Genomic DNA, 16,552 nt, shown 5'->3' with positions numbered 1-16,552 from the left:
TGCTTATGTCCTACAATTAACCAGCTTAATTCTTTGAAGTAAAGTAGCTGTTTTTTTTTGTTTGTTTGTTTGTTTTTGTTTGTTTGTTTGTAGGCAGGGCTCTGAGGTTAGAATTAATAAACAGTGATGTATTTATTATATTTGTGGACAAATGTCTCTGGGTGAATATTGAGCCTTGGCCATCATATGAGGCAAAGCATGCCAGGTTAAGCCCAGGGAAGGATATGACACCAACATTCCCCCAAGAGGCTCATCTTGGCCTAATGACTAGAATTCTATCAAGGGAAAACACTCTTGATGTTGAATTCTGCAAGTCAGGTACCAATCACTCCTATTAGAGGTGACAAAGTCATCAAACCTTGGCAGGTGAATTTCATGCCTTAATGGAGCTGGCTTGATAAAAAGCAATGATGGCCCTGTGCCTCAGGAGGAGCCACAACAATGGGCAAATCTGTATGTGCCATGGAGAATTCCTTTCTGACTTCTGACTTGCTAGTTTACCTTGGGCTGGAGATGCTAAAATCAGAACATGGAAATTCAAATCCTCTATTGACAGGAGAAGTTAGGAGACTGGACAGAAGCTACCAAAGAAAAAGACATAATGAATTCTACAACTGCTTCAAATCAAAGAAGAATATATGAAATGCCTGCTTTTCCTGAAACAGACTATATTGCGTTTGAGAGTTTTGATCTATCTCCTAACATTTCCTTTGTTTTGAACATAGTTCTTATTCATCCAGTGATGGTGCACCTTTTTGAGGATAATGGGCAAAAGGAAGCTCAAAGTATGCAATGTCTCTTATCCTAAACTGTGCTGTGCTGATTTCCATGAGAAGAAAACAAATCAATAACCATCTATGAAATATGATGTTGGAAATATGGAAATGAAAAATGAGCTGGATGAAGCCCCAGATGGGCATCATGCTGCTTTGTGGCACTCACACTCATGAATGAGACACTTTCTGTTGGCCAGCTCTTCTGTGCAATGCCATCTTACAAATGCAAGATGTATATAGTTTAGAGCTAAGAATAGAGCTATACTAATGGTTACTACAGAAGTTGAAACCCATGTTGAGAATGCCCAGTTAGACTGTGATATGGAGATGATCTAAGAAAGAAATGCTTTAAAATGGGCATGGAATCAGGGGCAATGTAAGACCTAGAACAATGCCTGGCCAGAGATAATGCTTAGAAATGCTTAACGTCATGAATTAGAATATATTCAATTGATATGGCTGCTTTGACTTCTATTGTACTTGTAGCAGACGTGGTCATTGATGAGAAGTCGGAAAGGACCCTAACCATAGAGTCTCTGAGGCTTAATGGTCTGAATGACAGTTGGGTCTTGAGTCCCATGCAGGATCAGAGCAATGCTAGCCAAATAAACACATCCCACATTTGTTTGGTCCTGTTTCTTGGACTTTATGGTGGATTGTCCTATTCCAACTGATGAAAATACCTTGTCCATGGTGCACAACTATTCTCCTTAACATTTATCTTCATGCATGTATTCATCCAAGCCAAAGGCAGAAGCATGGGAGTAAAGTTCTCTAGTGTCTGAGCTACTCTCTTGAATTGCATCCCAGAAGCACAGAGTAAGAGGTACAGAAATATTGCTTCTCAAACTGTATTGTGACAGGATCACAAGAGATCATGCTAGGATACATGCTCACAAGAGATCATGTTGGGATACATGCCCTGGGGCTGCGGGGTATGGCTCAGTGGGACAGCCTATACTCAGCTTTTCACAAGGTACCTTTTAATCTTTAGAACAACAACAAAAGCTGAATCCTAAATTAGTGAAGTTAGAATAAAGCCTAGCATTCTTTCCATTGAGCTTCCAAATGATGCTGGTGATACTGGTACATAGACCTAGTTAATGTCCAGCAGGCAAAACCATTAGAGAAAAGACATATTCTTTTTTTTTTTTTTTACTAACCATGAATACAACCTAGCTTTTTAACATTCAGTTAATTATTTTAAATATTTTATTCAATACATTAGTATGTGTTAGACTTTTGTAGTCCATGAAGAAAAGGGGACAAAAATCACTATGAGATTTAAAATCAAACAAGGATAGAGAGAAAATGAAATCAATTTAATAAATACATAGTTTTCCCAGCACTTTAGAAAGTCATAGATACTAAAACAAAATATAGAGATGGTGAGGCAGCTGTGAGAGTGTGGGTGGAATGCAGGCTGCCTTTCAAATAGGGGCCGTGAGCCCTTTGAGCGACAAGAGCGAGGAGAAATATTTGGATTCTAGATACACAGAAGCAGAGCCCAGAGGAATTCTTGATGGATTGGACATGGAAAGAGAGAAGGGGCAGCGAGACTCCAGAGGGGATCAAAGGGTCAAGCCTTGGTAAATGAGAGAGATGGAATCTTTCTTGTGGACTTGTGCAAATATTGAAAATCAGAGAGACCACTGTGCCACCCCCTAAGCTCTGCAAGTTTCTTTTCCATCCTGTTGTCATATTTATAATTCTTAAGTCAGGGACTGTTAAGACATATCATCTTAAGCAATAAACTCAGAGTATTTTCTCATTTTTTTCTCATTTTTAAACATTTGAGGATTATCATACTTTTCAAGTCTGAGACTGAGTTTCTGCTAAGTTATGCCATTAAAACTGTGACATAGGAGGTAGGAATTGGATAGACAGTTAGGGTAAAACAACCCAAAGAAAAGTAGCCAATTTCTTGGCTAAAAGTCACAATGTCCTTGGGCCTCTTAGCAACATACTCCGTTTCAAAGGCCAAAATTGTCTGAAGTATTTGGGAGCTTTTATCTAATCCTTAAAAGATTTTAGAGTTACCTCTTCAGAGGGGGGAATGTTAGCGTATCTAAAAGCCCCATAAAAAAAAGAAAAGAAGGAGTATATGAAGTTATCAGAAAAAAAGTGACGGGGAGATATGGGAGGAGTTGGAGGGGAAGGGAGTGGCCATGAATTTGATCAAAACACCTTATATGCATGGATGAAATTCTCAGTAAAGTATTAAAAAAAACTGTGACATACTAAGCTAAATTAATTCAAGGCAGTTTATGTATTAAATGTTCTCTTGCATTTAGTCTGTGGAACTTGCAGGTCCCATGACAGTCTGACTAATAGCAAGTGAGATGCTGACTGAAGCTACTCAGAGTTTCTAGTTCTCACTCAGAGTGAGGACTAATCGATTCTGTTACAAAATTAGAAGTCACAGACCATGAGCATCTATTCGGACCCTTAGGAGTTCACAGCTATAAAACCGTTTACAAACACTCTTTACTTCCCGGCTCCCTTGGCAGCTGTAAGTCATCCGGGGTGAACCTACTGCTTACTCTTCCATCTGATGATATGGATTCTGTGCCCCAGGGAGAAAGGCCCAAGCGAGTATAACCACAGCTTACTGAAAGCATGAGGATTCCTGTGCAAAACAGACCCACTAGAAAGAAAAAGAGAAATAATAAAATCCATTTCTTCTTCTTTTTTTTTTTTTTTTTGGTCTTTTTGAGACAGGGTCTCCCTGTAGCCCCAGCTGTCCTGGAACTTACTATGTTGACCAGGCTGGCCTTGAACTCAAAGAGATCCACCTGCCTCTGCCTCCTGAGTGCTGGGATTAAAGATATGAGCCACCACACCTGGCTTCCACTTCTTTTTAAAATAAATTTTGAACAAATTTATACCCTCACTTATCTTGTAGTACATGTAAGTGGATGTCAGAGACCAGCAGTCACTCCACTCTGTAATGTATAAGGGGGTCAGACAGTGTTGTGGGCATCTCAAAAGAAGAGGCTAGGCTTTAGTGACTAGATAAGGAGGTGCTTTTCCAGATGCTTCCAGATAGAAGGCAGGAGAAGGTGCCCATGCAACAGTCAACTCCAAACTAATATTCCAGGCGCTTAGCATGCCCTCCCCGATCCACTCTGCGCCACATTCATCCCTATCTCCTGAACAGTCCACCTGGGACCACATCCTCCTTGTAAGACTGCTTTCAAAGTGCCTACACAGCTCTAATTCCTTACTGTGGCTTTAAAAAAAAATTAAAAAAAAGATTTTTATTGAATTTTTGTGGATTTCATACAATACTTCTTAATCATGTTTAGTCCCCACTTCCCTAACTGCACCACTGACATCCTACCCACAAGACTTCATTCATTTTGTCACATATGTTAAGGTCTATCGAGTCAAGTCTCTGTACCCAGGTATCCCTCTATGTGAATTCACCCACTGGAGTCTGGTCAGCATGTCAGATCAATTCTCTCTCACCCAGCAGTGATCAGCTGCCAATAGTTCCTTGCCAAAGTTGGCACCTCCTGCTCATTTCCCCAGTTCTGCACTGGTTTTTGTCTGATTGAGTTGCATGTTGTCACCATTGCTCTAAGTCCATACGGTCAAGGTTCCAGGAATCTGTAGGACTCTGTTTCTTTATGGCTATGCATCTCTTCCCTTACTGAGGCTTTTATTGTCCACGGTCATTAGTGCTACTCCCAAAGTATCATAAAGGCATACATATGAGCTTTTTGGTGCCTCAAAAGCTTTTCGATGACTGTCATTTATGATGGAATAATAAACCATGTTTTTATGGAAGTGTCTCACCTGCTCCAGGGCATTGAGAATGGAAAAAATAAACTTTTGGTTCTTCAGTCCTCAGATGCCTGCCTGAAGTATCACAATGTATCATAAGACATGAAAGAAAACTTAGAGCCTGGGAGGTGGCTCAGCAGGTAGAGCTGCTTGAAGGCCTGACAACCTGAATTCAGTCCCTGAATTTCACAAGGTGGCAGAGAGGACAGACTCCTGATAGTTGTCTCTGTCCTCTACACATGAGCCATCACATATATGTGCCTGCACTCACATGTCCCCACCTACACACACACACACACACACACACACACACACACACACACACTCTAAATGAATCAATAAACTTAAAAAACATAAGTCAAAAAAAGCTTGAAAAATTCATAATTGAAAGGCAATCACTGGCTAGTGAGGACTGTACATCCTTACTGTCCTCGCAGGAATGCTTTCACCTTAGCTTATTCATGATGCTTTATCAAATTAAAGTGACTATATTCCTTCAAAGACACTGCTGACCTGCAAACAATGGTTCTATTAGTACATGGACAGTGTTTTCTGGTTGTTATGAATACAAGTAACTTGATTAGTACTGCCACAGTGTTCAGACACTTAGCAATGTCACAGATTTTGCTAACTTCTGGTTAGAATGTCTTGCCCAGCATTGCCACCCTCACTGCACATACCCTATTTGAACATCAACCAATCTGTTTTAGGCTAGACATGACGGCACATGCCTTTAATCCCAGCACTTGGGAGGGAGACACAGGTACATTTCTGTGAGATTGAAGCTAGCCGGGTCTACATAGTGAGTTCCAGGCCAGCTGGAGAAAAGGGAGGCCCTGTCTCCGGAAAACAAAACAAACCAAAAATCAGTTTTACTTCTCTGTTCTTCCCTCTGGGTACACCTGTCATCACTCCTGTGCTGTTAAAACCACAACAGGAAGAATACTACTTTCCATTCCCTTGTCTAACACAGTTTATAAAGGGAAGTCCCCATATTGTACCCAAGGGAAACCCTTGGTAGGCAAGCCAGTCTGGGAGCAGGTGAGCAATGGTCTCTGTATGATTTTTCTATTGCTACGATAAGACACCATAACCAGAGCTACTTACAGGAGGAAGACTTTATTTGAGCTCATAGTTCCAGGGGTAAGGTTCCATAATGACTGGAAAGGCATAGTAGAAGAAAGTAGCCAGAGCAGAAAGCAGAGTGATCACATCTTCAAGCAGGTCGAAGCAGAGAGAAACAGGAAAACCAGCGAGGCTTAAGAACTCTTAAAGTCTGCCTTCCGTGATGTGGATGTGCTTCCTTGGACAAGGCCACACTTTCTAAGGTCTCACAAAGCAGCACCACCCACTGGGGACAAAGTTTCCAAAGACTTGGATGGAGCCTATGTGGGGGGGCATTCTCATTCAAACCAGCACCCTGTTTAAAGAGATGCTACTGAGGGGGCTGGAGAGAGGCTCAGCAGTTAAGAGCACTCACTGCTCTTGTAGTCCCAGCACCCACATGGTGGCTTTGAACCATCCTTAACTCCAGTTCCAGGGGAATCCAAAGCCCTCTTCTGACCTCCTAAGCATTGTATGACATGGGTGCACTCACATACATGCAGGCAATACACTCATACACATAAAATAAAAATAATAACAAATATTTTTAAAAATTAAAAAAGAGGTGCTACTGAGAAGGGGAAGGTGCAGGGACAGGTTACCTGGGTGTGAAGCTATGCTCCATCACTCACTGCTTTGGGCAAGTTATAAAAATGTTCTAAATACTTGTTTTTTTGACTGAAGACCAGCAATAAAGTAGAACTCCTGCTGTACTGCTGTTATGGGATTTAGACAAGTTAGTAACGTATGAGGTGTTGAAAACTGTGCATGGCACAAAAATATGCACATATTATCTACTGTATAACCTTCTCATGAAATTGTAAAATACCACAGAATGAGTTTTTACACTCTGTCTACTTACTTCACCAAAACACACCTACTGCTTTCTATCAGATATTTGTAAGAGCTTCAGATATGTCAGGAAAGATATTGGCTGGAGTTTTGTGGTTGATACTCACAACTTTGTTCTGAACAATTTGGGTACTCAGATATGCAGTGTTCATGATTGCTGCCTTCCAAATCCTAGGGATTTGCATGGAATTAGCAATATAATCCTCTCCTATAAACCACGACACTCACTCAATATGACTTTATTGGGTTACTTTCCAAATGTGTATATGAGAAATTAGTTACCAGCTTCTGAGTGACATTTATAAATGAATAAAGTATTACACCATATCCTATCAAGCAATATATTTATTCCATAGACACTGTTAGGAGAATGCTTTAGGTTTTGAAAGAGACTCGAAAAAAAAGGTGCACAGTGGCACAACACTCTTCCACACTGAAAGATTGTTCTATGGAGACCAATACCAGGTAGGCTCTGTCAATACCAACCAAAATCTTTAAAACAGAAACTGGCCAAGGACCTTGGTGGTTCTTAGACTGCGGGTAAGAATAAATATCCCAGATGCTACACTGCAATTTGAGCAAGGACAAAGCCTTTGGAAGGCTTAGTTAGACAGACACTCACTATGGATTTTTGAAACCATGAATGTTAAGCAGCAGATGCAAGGAAACTCTGAGTTCCCAGACAGCAGAGATTATCATTGCCACTCATAGCCTGTGAACTGTGAGAAAGGAGAAAAATGTTGCTTGGAGAGTGAGTATTTTGTAAAAGACTCTGCTATTTTCTTTTTTGGCTGGATGGACGATGTACATTTCTTATTAAACTTTAAAACTATTCCTTTGCTCAGTGTGGCAGTAAGAGGTCAAGATTGTACCTTTGCCATGTAGTCACTGGTTCTGGGGAGGAGGGTGAGGGCTACATCTTGGCAGAACAAATATTCCTACCTAGTCACCTGGAACAATTTTCATGACATATCAGTTCTTAGTCTTTCACCATTTTTCTGGGTCAGGTTTATTTTATCATGTAGGTGAAAGCTCTGACATTGCTGATTGTTTGTGGTCAGCATGCCCAGGCTCCATGTTAAAAGCCCTCTTGCCCCCTATTGATCACTGCCATAGTCCAGGTTCTGCTGATTCATGCTTTATTTTCAAAAGTTCACTCAGGTAGGGTTTGGCTTCTGATTCACAACCGGAGAAAATAATTGCACATATGCCTAAAAGCAACAGATAATATTTCAGATGGTATTAATTTATTTACAAGTACCAACATATTGGCACAGAATATGAAAAGAAAATATCCCCCTACTCTTTTAAAAAAAAAAAGGCATGGTGATGCAATATTGGCACAGAATATGAAAAGAAAATATCCCCCTACTCTTTTAAAAAAAAGGCATGGTGATGCAAAAGGCTCAGATCTTTATTCACAAGTTTTAGTCATTTGAACAGTGTACTAGAATGCACTACACACACACACACACACACACACACACACACACACACACACATACACACACTCAAGCTTCCTAAAGTGGATATCCAACAAGAGACTGGCAATTGTGAATTTTGGCTATCTTGGAAAAGTGTTTAGTTGTCTGAAATAATCTATAAAGTCCTCTTGAAATATGTTGTAAAATACTGCCTTTACTAACTCACCAGATCACCTACATTTTTCTTAAAATATCATACCATAAATTTTAGATGTCAGGAATTCTTGATCTCAGAACACATCTTTTATGAGACATGTTTTATATGTTGAGCATTGGATAAGTAAGTATTTCAAAGAAAAGGCCTCAAGTACGTAGGAAAAGGCGTATTTATACAGGTTGAGGTGTTTCTGTCAACAAAAGAAAAGACTATAGGAAAGCAGTGTGATTTGGGACTTGGTATTGGGGACTGATATAACTGGGAGCTGTGATGGGTTAGTGCCAACAATAGACTAGATGATCTAACCCAAGTTGAAGTGAACATCTGTGCCTTTTTGATACTTTCTCAGGAAGCCCTGCTGATCCTACAAGTAGGATCTGTAGAGCATGACCAAATGCATGATTTATGAGTGACCAACAAAAAGTGATTTGACTGTTTGACTTGGGCTTTTCCAGATGTCTTCCAGGAACAGTGTGACGTTCTGCATCAGGAGTGGTTTAATGTCTTCATTGATGAGTCCTCTGGTCAATTAGCAGAGTAATGAGGTAAAACTTGTTTATGTGCAACTGCATCCAGAAGCAATGTATTACCAACCAAAAATGCCAAGTATTAAGAATTTTAAAATGGGTTTATTATGGTACACATAACCAATAGGGTAATGTTTCCTTCAAGATAAGTGTTTTGGGAAGTAAAAGTTAAGGAACTGTGAGTTTTCTAGAATTCAAAACTCAGAACCTCGTGTTGTCTGGACCCACTGGCAGCTTGACTTTGTACCTTGAGTTCAGCAGCACCATGCTGCAGATGTGTTCAGCCCTGACTGTTCTGGGTATACCGAACCAGCATGGAAATTTGACAGTGGACAATTCCGAAATGAATGAGGCACTCCTGGGCAGATGAGGTTGACTGTAGCACATCTCTGGATAGTGGGCCATGAAGATCAGTTTCAGCTGTGCGGGGAAGGGGCTGGACCTGGAAGGGAGCACCAAGCTGGTTAAGTGTGTTATATAGACTGGTTTCACTGTCCTGGATGGTGCTCCTTATTCCCAGGCTTGCCTAGTTGTTACTGATTATCCAGGTGGTATTAATGGAACATTTTTCTATCACCCCAAATAATATTCAAGGAGACTGTCTAATCATCTGAATGAGGGCTCAACAATATATTTCTTTTTCTCTGTTCTTGAGGATTCCATTTAGGTATATAATGAACTATGATCACATCTACTCCCCATTCCTCCTCCAACTTTCCCTATATCCCCTAACATGCCACCTTCCTGGCTTCATGTCATCTCTGTTTTGTACTGCTTTTGGTTACCCACTAGGCCTAGTTATTGCACCCTGTATGTATGTGTGTGTCTCCCTGGAACACGGGAATCTACCAGTAGCCACATCATCCACAAAGAATGATTGGGGGCAATGAATGGGGGAGGAAACCCCAGCAATTATCAACTGCCGGGACCTCCTCAGTAAGGGGTAAGACTGAGAGATCATCTTCCTCATCTATGCTGATTCTGACTGGCTTGATCTTGTGCAGGTCTTCATGACTTCGTGAGTGTGACAGTCATGTCATGTTCAGAAGACAACATTTTACTGTTGTTTCTTATTCTCCGGCTCTTACATTCTTCAGGTCTCCTCTTCTGCAATGTTCCCTGAGCCTTGGTGGAGAGAGGATTGACTGAGGTGTCCTGTTTAGAGCTGAACACTTAGTCTCTTCTCAGCACTTTTTAAAAAAATTTTAAAAATTTTTTATTTATTATTTTTATCTGTATGTGCATGTCTGCATGTATATCAGTTTACCTATGTTGTGCAATGCCTGTGGTGGTCAGAAGGTGGCGTTGGATCCCCTGGAACTGGAGTTATGGGAGGGATGCTTGTTAGTCACCATGTGGGTGCTGGGAACCAAATCCGAGTCCTCTGCAAGAGCAGCCAGTGCACTTAACCACTGAGCCGTCTCTCCAGGCCCTCTTCTTAGCACTTTGACCAGTTACACATCTCTCCATTGACTGCTTTGCACTGCAAAAAGAAGCTTCTCTCGCCAAAGTTGAGAACAGCCTAGGTCTATGGATACAAATATCAACATTTAGAAGGCAGTTTGAAAGCATGGTCATTTAGCAAAACAATAGCAGATTCTACCCTAGGGCTTATGAACTCCCAGGCATGGGTTGGATAGGCATATCCTCCAAATGATCAGCAACAGATGGATATCTTCTCTAGTTTCCCACTCCTCTTCTTACATCAAACTGTTTGAACCCTAAGACTCTCTTCTGAGGAAGGGAGGGAGACAGTCACCTCTCCCACCCAATCAATCAGCCTTAACTACATGAAGGGGGAGGGACTAAGGAAAGACACCTGTGGAGCGAGAGGGGAGGAGGGTATTTTGCCATCTTGGGCCGGGCAGGGTGGCATCTGCAAATCTGGAAGGCTGGCCCAAGATGTAGGGAAAAAAAAGGCCATGGTGTCTATACCTTTTTAAGTAACTCCTCCCTGATATCATGCGCTCTGTCAAAAAGTCCAAATAAATATCTTTATTCTCTAAACTGTAGTTTGGAGGAACATTGTGTCAGCTGGTACCTATGATGGGAGAAGAAAGCCGAGAGCCCCCTGACCCCTAAGCAGTAAATGTGACTTAACAGCTTTTGAGCAAAATTTTAGTACCAGGAATGAAAGTTCCTCCTATGGAGTAGGCAACTAATTTTAAAAAATTCCATGTCTTCAAGGTTCATGTCTTTTCCTCACTGTTTTTCCCCAGCCAATGAAGGACAGGCATTATGAATGGAATTACGGATGGGCTCTTCAGCTCTGCATTTGATAATATAAATCTTTTTCGGAAGGACTGAATAATTTGAAAGCAAATTTAGCACAGAATATAGAGTCAGAGTACGTATTTTGGGAAGTTTCATCAAAGACATCGTCACTGAATCAGGCAAGTGTGCATGTTCTTTGGACCCTCTGAAGCTTCAGGTCTTTTGAAATAATAGGATAAATATTTGTACTTATTTAATTATATTTCCTACATTTTTTGGAAATGAAATAAGTTTTGTGTTGAAGTTTTCAAAATATACCTTCTGATGAAATCATAGAGCAATAAAGTTTCAGACCAAAGTAAACAGAATACATTTATAAAAGAATAAACAGCAAACATTTAGCAAGATGCATAACACCTTTTAACAAATTTATAACTGGCTTACATACCAATGGACTGGTATATAAACAGCATTATACGTATGCTTATTTACAGCAAACCTGTAGTTTAGACTAGCATACCTGTTTACTCACACCGAATCTACACCTACGACTATACTTCCTAATGTAACTGCTCTTGTGATGTTTTACCTGTAGCTGTCAAAGGAAAGTAATCTTTGGGAACTCTGATCACAGACTTCCACTCTCCAAAACAGAGACATCAGTTCTGCTGTTTAAGCAGACTGGTCCTATGGGCTTTATTCCCTCCCTCCCCTTGCTTTTTCCCTCTGTCATGGCATTCCTGCCTGATCAATACAATTGTTCAATACGATCTTCCTTTACAACGTGTTACATGTCAATGTAACAAAGTTCAAAACAATAGAAAGACAAAATGAATAAGACTGATAATGACTGATAATCAAATAAGGTTCTACAAATATTTTTTTCAAGTTTTACCTATGGCATCATTAAACAAGACCTTTTCTTTTTTAAAAAATTATTTTATTTATTATATTTCTTTTATCTGTATGAATGTAATTCCTGTATGTAGGTAGGTGCACCCATGTCATGAAATGCCCGTGAAGGTCACAAGAAGGCATTGGATCCTCTAGAACTGGAGTTACAGATGGTGGTTAGCCACTTGTGGGTGCTGGAACGAGAACCCAAGTCCTCTACAAGAGCAGCCAGTGCTCTAAAGCACTGACCCATCTCTCCAGCCCCAATAGTCTATCTTTTAACCATTAAACTAGAAAGCTTCTCTATCATAAATCAAGTTTTCAGAAAAGCCTGAGGCTATTTAGAGCTTTTCATTCTGCCTCAGAGGTCCATTTACCTCTTCTTGTAGCTATGCCGTTTTGAGTACCTCATTTATAGTATGCTTGGCACATGCAAATGTGAAATCCATTATGTTTATTTCTCCCCAAATTTCAGTCACCTCTGCTTCACTTTTCACTCCTCTTAGGCCTGTGTTCCTTTCTGAAAGAACCCTCCTGTTTACGACTGTACGTATTTCATTTCCTTCTTTGAGGACCTCCATTCTGGACATATCTCTGCCCCCACCCCATGTACCTTTGCCCTTGCTCATGGGGTGCTCCCTTGTTTAGGTTGATTTTTATTTTTTAATTTATCTCTTTCTGTGTGTGTATGTGTGTGTGTGTGTGTGTGTGTGTGTGTCTGTGTGTGTGTGTCTGTGTGTCTGTCAAATATGTGCAGGTGACTTTAGGAATCAGAAAAGGATGTTAGCTGCCCTGGAGTCAGAGGTACAGGTGGTAGCCAGCAGCCTGACATGGGCGTTAGAAACTGAACTCAGGTCCTCTGGAAGAACACCAAGTGCTTTTAACCACTGGGTCATCTCTCCAAACTAGGGGTTTATGAACCTTTTTACATATGTATTAAAATATGTAAATTCTTACATCCTCTTCTGTATACATTCTATTGTGTGATTAGTTCTTCTGACACATCTCCTACTGCAACTCATTTTTAAAATTTTCATTTTCATTATATATATACCAAATATATGTGTTTTATCCTGCATCTTTCAACTTCAAACACTATGATTAATTAAATTAGATTGATTTCATTGCTTGTTCTGACCCTTACAATCTTCTTTATAATTTCTATTATGGACCAGTTTCTCCTACTACACACTTTTCATGTTGAAACAGATCGAAGAGTGGTTTAAGTGAGTGTACACTTCTGTTTCCATCTATTAGTCACATATGGAAGATACCAACCTGCAGTCATTTTCTAATGTCTCCCTTTTCTTTCTCAGTTTGTTGAAAACATGAAAGCCCAATGACTGAAAGCTCTAAACCCTTACCAGACATGGCTTGGGGTATGGTTTCCTCAAGAAGGTGATTCATCCTTCTGCACCCAAGGTCAAGGCTGGGATGGATGAGTTTGCTGCTTTCATTCTGTAGGAAAGTTACTATCGCTGCTCTTATTGTTATGTGAATTCCAGTTTTCCTAGAGGACATGGCTCCCTCCATGTCAGCAATTCCATGTGGGCTCCCAGGTGCATCACTGCCTCATGCTCACTGAATGAGAGTGAGCTCCGTACATCTTGGTAGTTCTAGACTTCATCTCCATCATGCCTGTTCTGGAAATTCAATTTTTATGTATTTTATGTTTTTAAGGTTTTATTGATTTTTTGTGAACGTCATACAATATATTTTGATCATATTTAGATTTCTTCCTCTATATGCATGCCCTCCTTACTACATTCCATCTGATTTGATTTCAGGATATATATATATATATATATATCGTGTGTGTGTGTGTGTGTGTGTGTGTGTGTGTAAAGGCCTATTGAGGCAAATTTGTGTCCTTCAATGTGGTTCAATCCACTGGAGCCTGGTCAACCTAACCAGAGTCACACCCTAAAAATAGACCAATTCTCCTCTTCCCAGCAGCCATTTGTTTCCAATATTTCAGCTCAGCTAAGGTTGGGGTTTTTACCCACTTCCCTATGTCTATGCTTGGATTTTGTCTGGCTTGAGTTTGCATGGAACTTGTGCATGCTGCCACCATGGCCATGAGTTCATATGAGTACCTGACCAGCTGTCTGGAAAACTCCATTTCCTTGTGGCATTCTACCTCCTCTGGCTCTTACACTCTTTCTCCCCCTTTTCTACAATGATCTCTGAGGCTTGGGAGAAGGAAGTTTGATGTGGGTATCCTATTCAGAGTAATCCTTACTGTTAGTGTATATTCATTTTACATGGTACTCTATTACATAAGATTTTCATAAAAACTGATACTGTACTGCGAGGCTCTCTCTTCCCACAGTCTCCTAAAATCTCATGTCCCACCCTCTTCACTCCTGTTAGTCCCTAGGGAGTTTCACTTCCACCTTCATGACAGGTATACACACATGATTAAATGTAGGTACACAAAATCCAGGAACCACAAATGATAGAAAACGTGATATTTGTCTTTCTGAGACTGACTTAATTTGCTTACTGTTATCTCCAGTTGTATCCATTTTCCTGTAAATTTTCATCCGAAAGCAACAAAATTATGCCATTTACAGGAATGAAATTTTTTGTTTATACCACATTTCCTTCATCCATTCTTTGTGGCCATTTTTACAACAGTTCCATAACTATTGTGAACACTGCTGTAATAAACTTTGAAGTGTGTTTCCATGGTACAATGATTTGAAGTCCTTGGGTAAATACTCAGGAGTGGTGTAGCTGGGTTCTATGATAACCGCTTTATAGTTTTTTGAGGAACCTTCATTCTGACTTCTGTATTGGCTGGGTTTGTTTATATTCCCTCAAGCAGGGTATGAGGGATTGCTCAGTTCCTCCCCAGAATTTGTTCTATTCAATGACTGCCAAGCTGATTGGGTGAGGTACAATCTCAGTGTAAATTTAATTTGTTTTCTCTGGTGGCTAAAAAGATTCAACATTTTTTTTCTTACGTGTATTGGTCATTTCATTTATTGAGACTTGTACATTTGATTAGCCCACTCGTTTATTAGATTTCTCTATTTCTTGTTATTTGAGTTTTTGTATATTCTAGATTTTAATCCTTGATCAAATGTATGACTAGCAAAGATTTCTCTCCAATTCTCTAGGATATCTCTTTAGTCAATCAGTTTTTTCCTTGTTATGCTTAAGATTCCTAATTGCAGGATATCTGATTTGTCAGTTGCTGACATTATTTCCTGAGTGATGAGTCCTATTCAGGATATCTTTGCCTATTTCTATATATGGAAATAATTCCCCTGCTTTTTGTTCTAGCAATTTCAGAATTTTAGGTCTTACATTAAGGCTTTTGATTCATTCAGAGTTGATTTTTATACAGGTGATAATAAGGATTTTGCTTCATTCTATTTATGCATATCCAGTTTCCCCAGCACTATTTGTTGAATGGTTCCTTTCTCCAATATATACTTTTGACATCTTAAAAAATCAGGCAGTTCTAGCTATGTAGGTTTAAATTTATGTCCTCTGTTTATTCCAAGGATTTTTTTTCTTTGAGGAAGTTGTGAATGGGATTGTTTTCTTGATTTCTTTTTCATTGTGTTTATTATTTGTGTATATAGGTACTGATTTTTTTAACTTTAAAAAAACTTTATTGAGAATTTCATGCATGCATATAAGATGTTTTGATCAAATCCATGCCCACTCCCTCCCCTCCAACTCCTCTCATATCTCCCCATTACTTTTTTTCTGACAACTTCGTACTTTTTTTCTTTCTTTTTCTTTCTTTCTTTTTTCTTTCTTTTTTCTCTTTCTTTCTTTCCCTTTCTCTCTTTCTCTCTTTCTCTTCCTCTCTCCCTCCCTCCTTCCTTCCTTCCTTTCTTTGTTAATGGGGCCTTTTGCTACTCTAACAGTCCCCCCCTCTGAAGAGGTAACCCTAAAATCTTTTAGGGAGTAGATAAATGCTCCCAAAGTACTTTGTTGGCATTTTTGGCCTTTGGAACAGAGTATGTTGCTAAGAGGCCCAAGGACATTTTGGCTTTAGCCAAGAAAGTGGCTACTTTTCTTTGGGGGTCTTTTCAACCCTAACTGCCTAGCCAATTCTTACCTCCTATTCTTATCACACCATCCTCTGAAGATGTTACCCAAATTGCTGATATGGAATCAGGATGCAGACTGCTTTGGCTTCTTCCATGCTGAACAGGGACACAGGGTGAGGCAGTTGGGGTACCCCTTCAGTGGGTCTATCTAAAAGACTCCCAAATTGCATAACTCTTAACTATAGGGGGGAAAGAAAGTCCTTGACTGGTGAAAAGGGGATGTGAAGGAAAAGTAAACACAAGAGTAGTTAGCATTACAAGTTCTAGACAGGGAAGAGAAAAAAGTCAGAACAGGGTGCATTTTAAATGTTCATATCAGAGTCCATTGGGATTTCTTCATGAGAGCTCCCTCTATTGGGTTCCTCCTCATTTGTTTTTTCAGCTGCCAAGGCTGGACTTGAGAGTGATGGACTCAAGATTTGTTTTCAGGCATTTTGAAAGCTGTTGCAGTGGCTAGAACCAGCATCAGTTCCCTCTCAAGGGTTTCTAAATAGTGGGAGATAACCCACTATTGTCCTAAATGATGGCTACATGGGTACTGATTTTTGCATGTTAATTTTTGTGTTGTTTCTTTTCTGAAAGTGTTTATCAGCTTTAAGAATTTTCTGATAGGGTCTTCTGGATAGATCCAAATCATCTGCCAAAAAGGATACTTTTTTGCTTCTTCCTTTATTTGAATTGC

This window comes from Nannospalax galili, unplaced genomic scaffold, assembly GCF_000622305.1.
Source record: "Nannospalax galili isolate Female #2095 unplaced genomic scaffold, S.galili_v1.0 scaffold1562, whole genome shotgun sequence".
NCBI lineage: Eukaryota > Metazoa > Chordata > Mammalia > Rodentia > Spalacidae > Nannospalax > Nannospalax galili.
The sequence above is the reverse complement of the archived record's forward strand: the minus strand, read 5'-3'. Positions refer to the sequence as shown.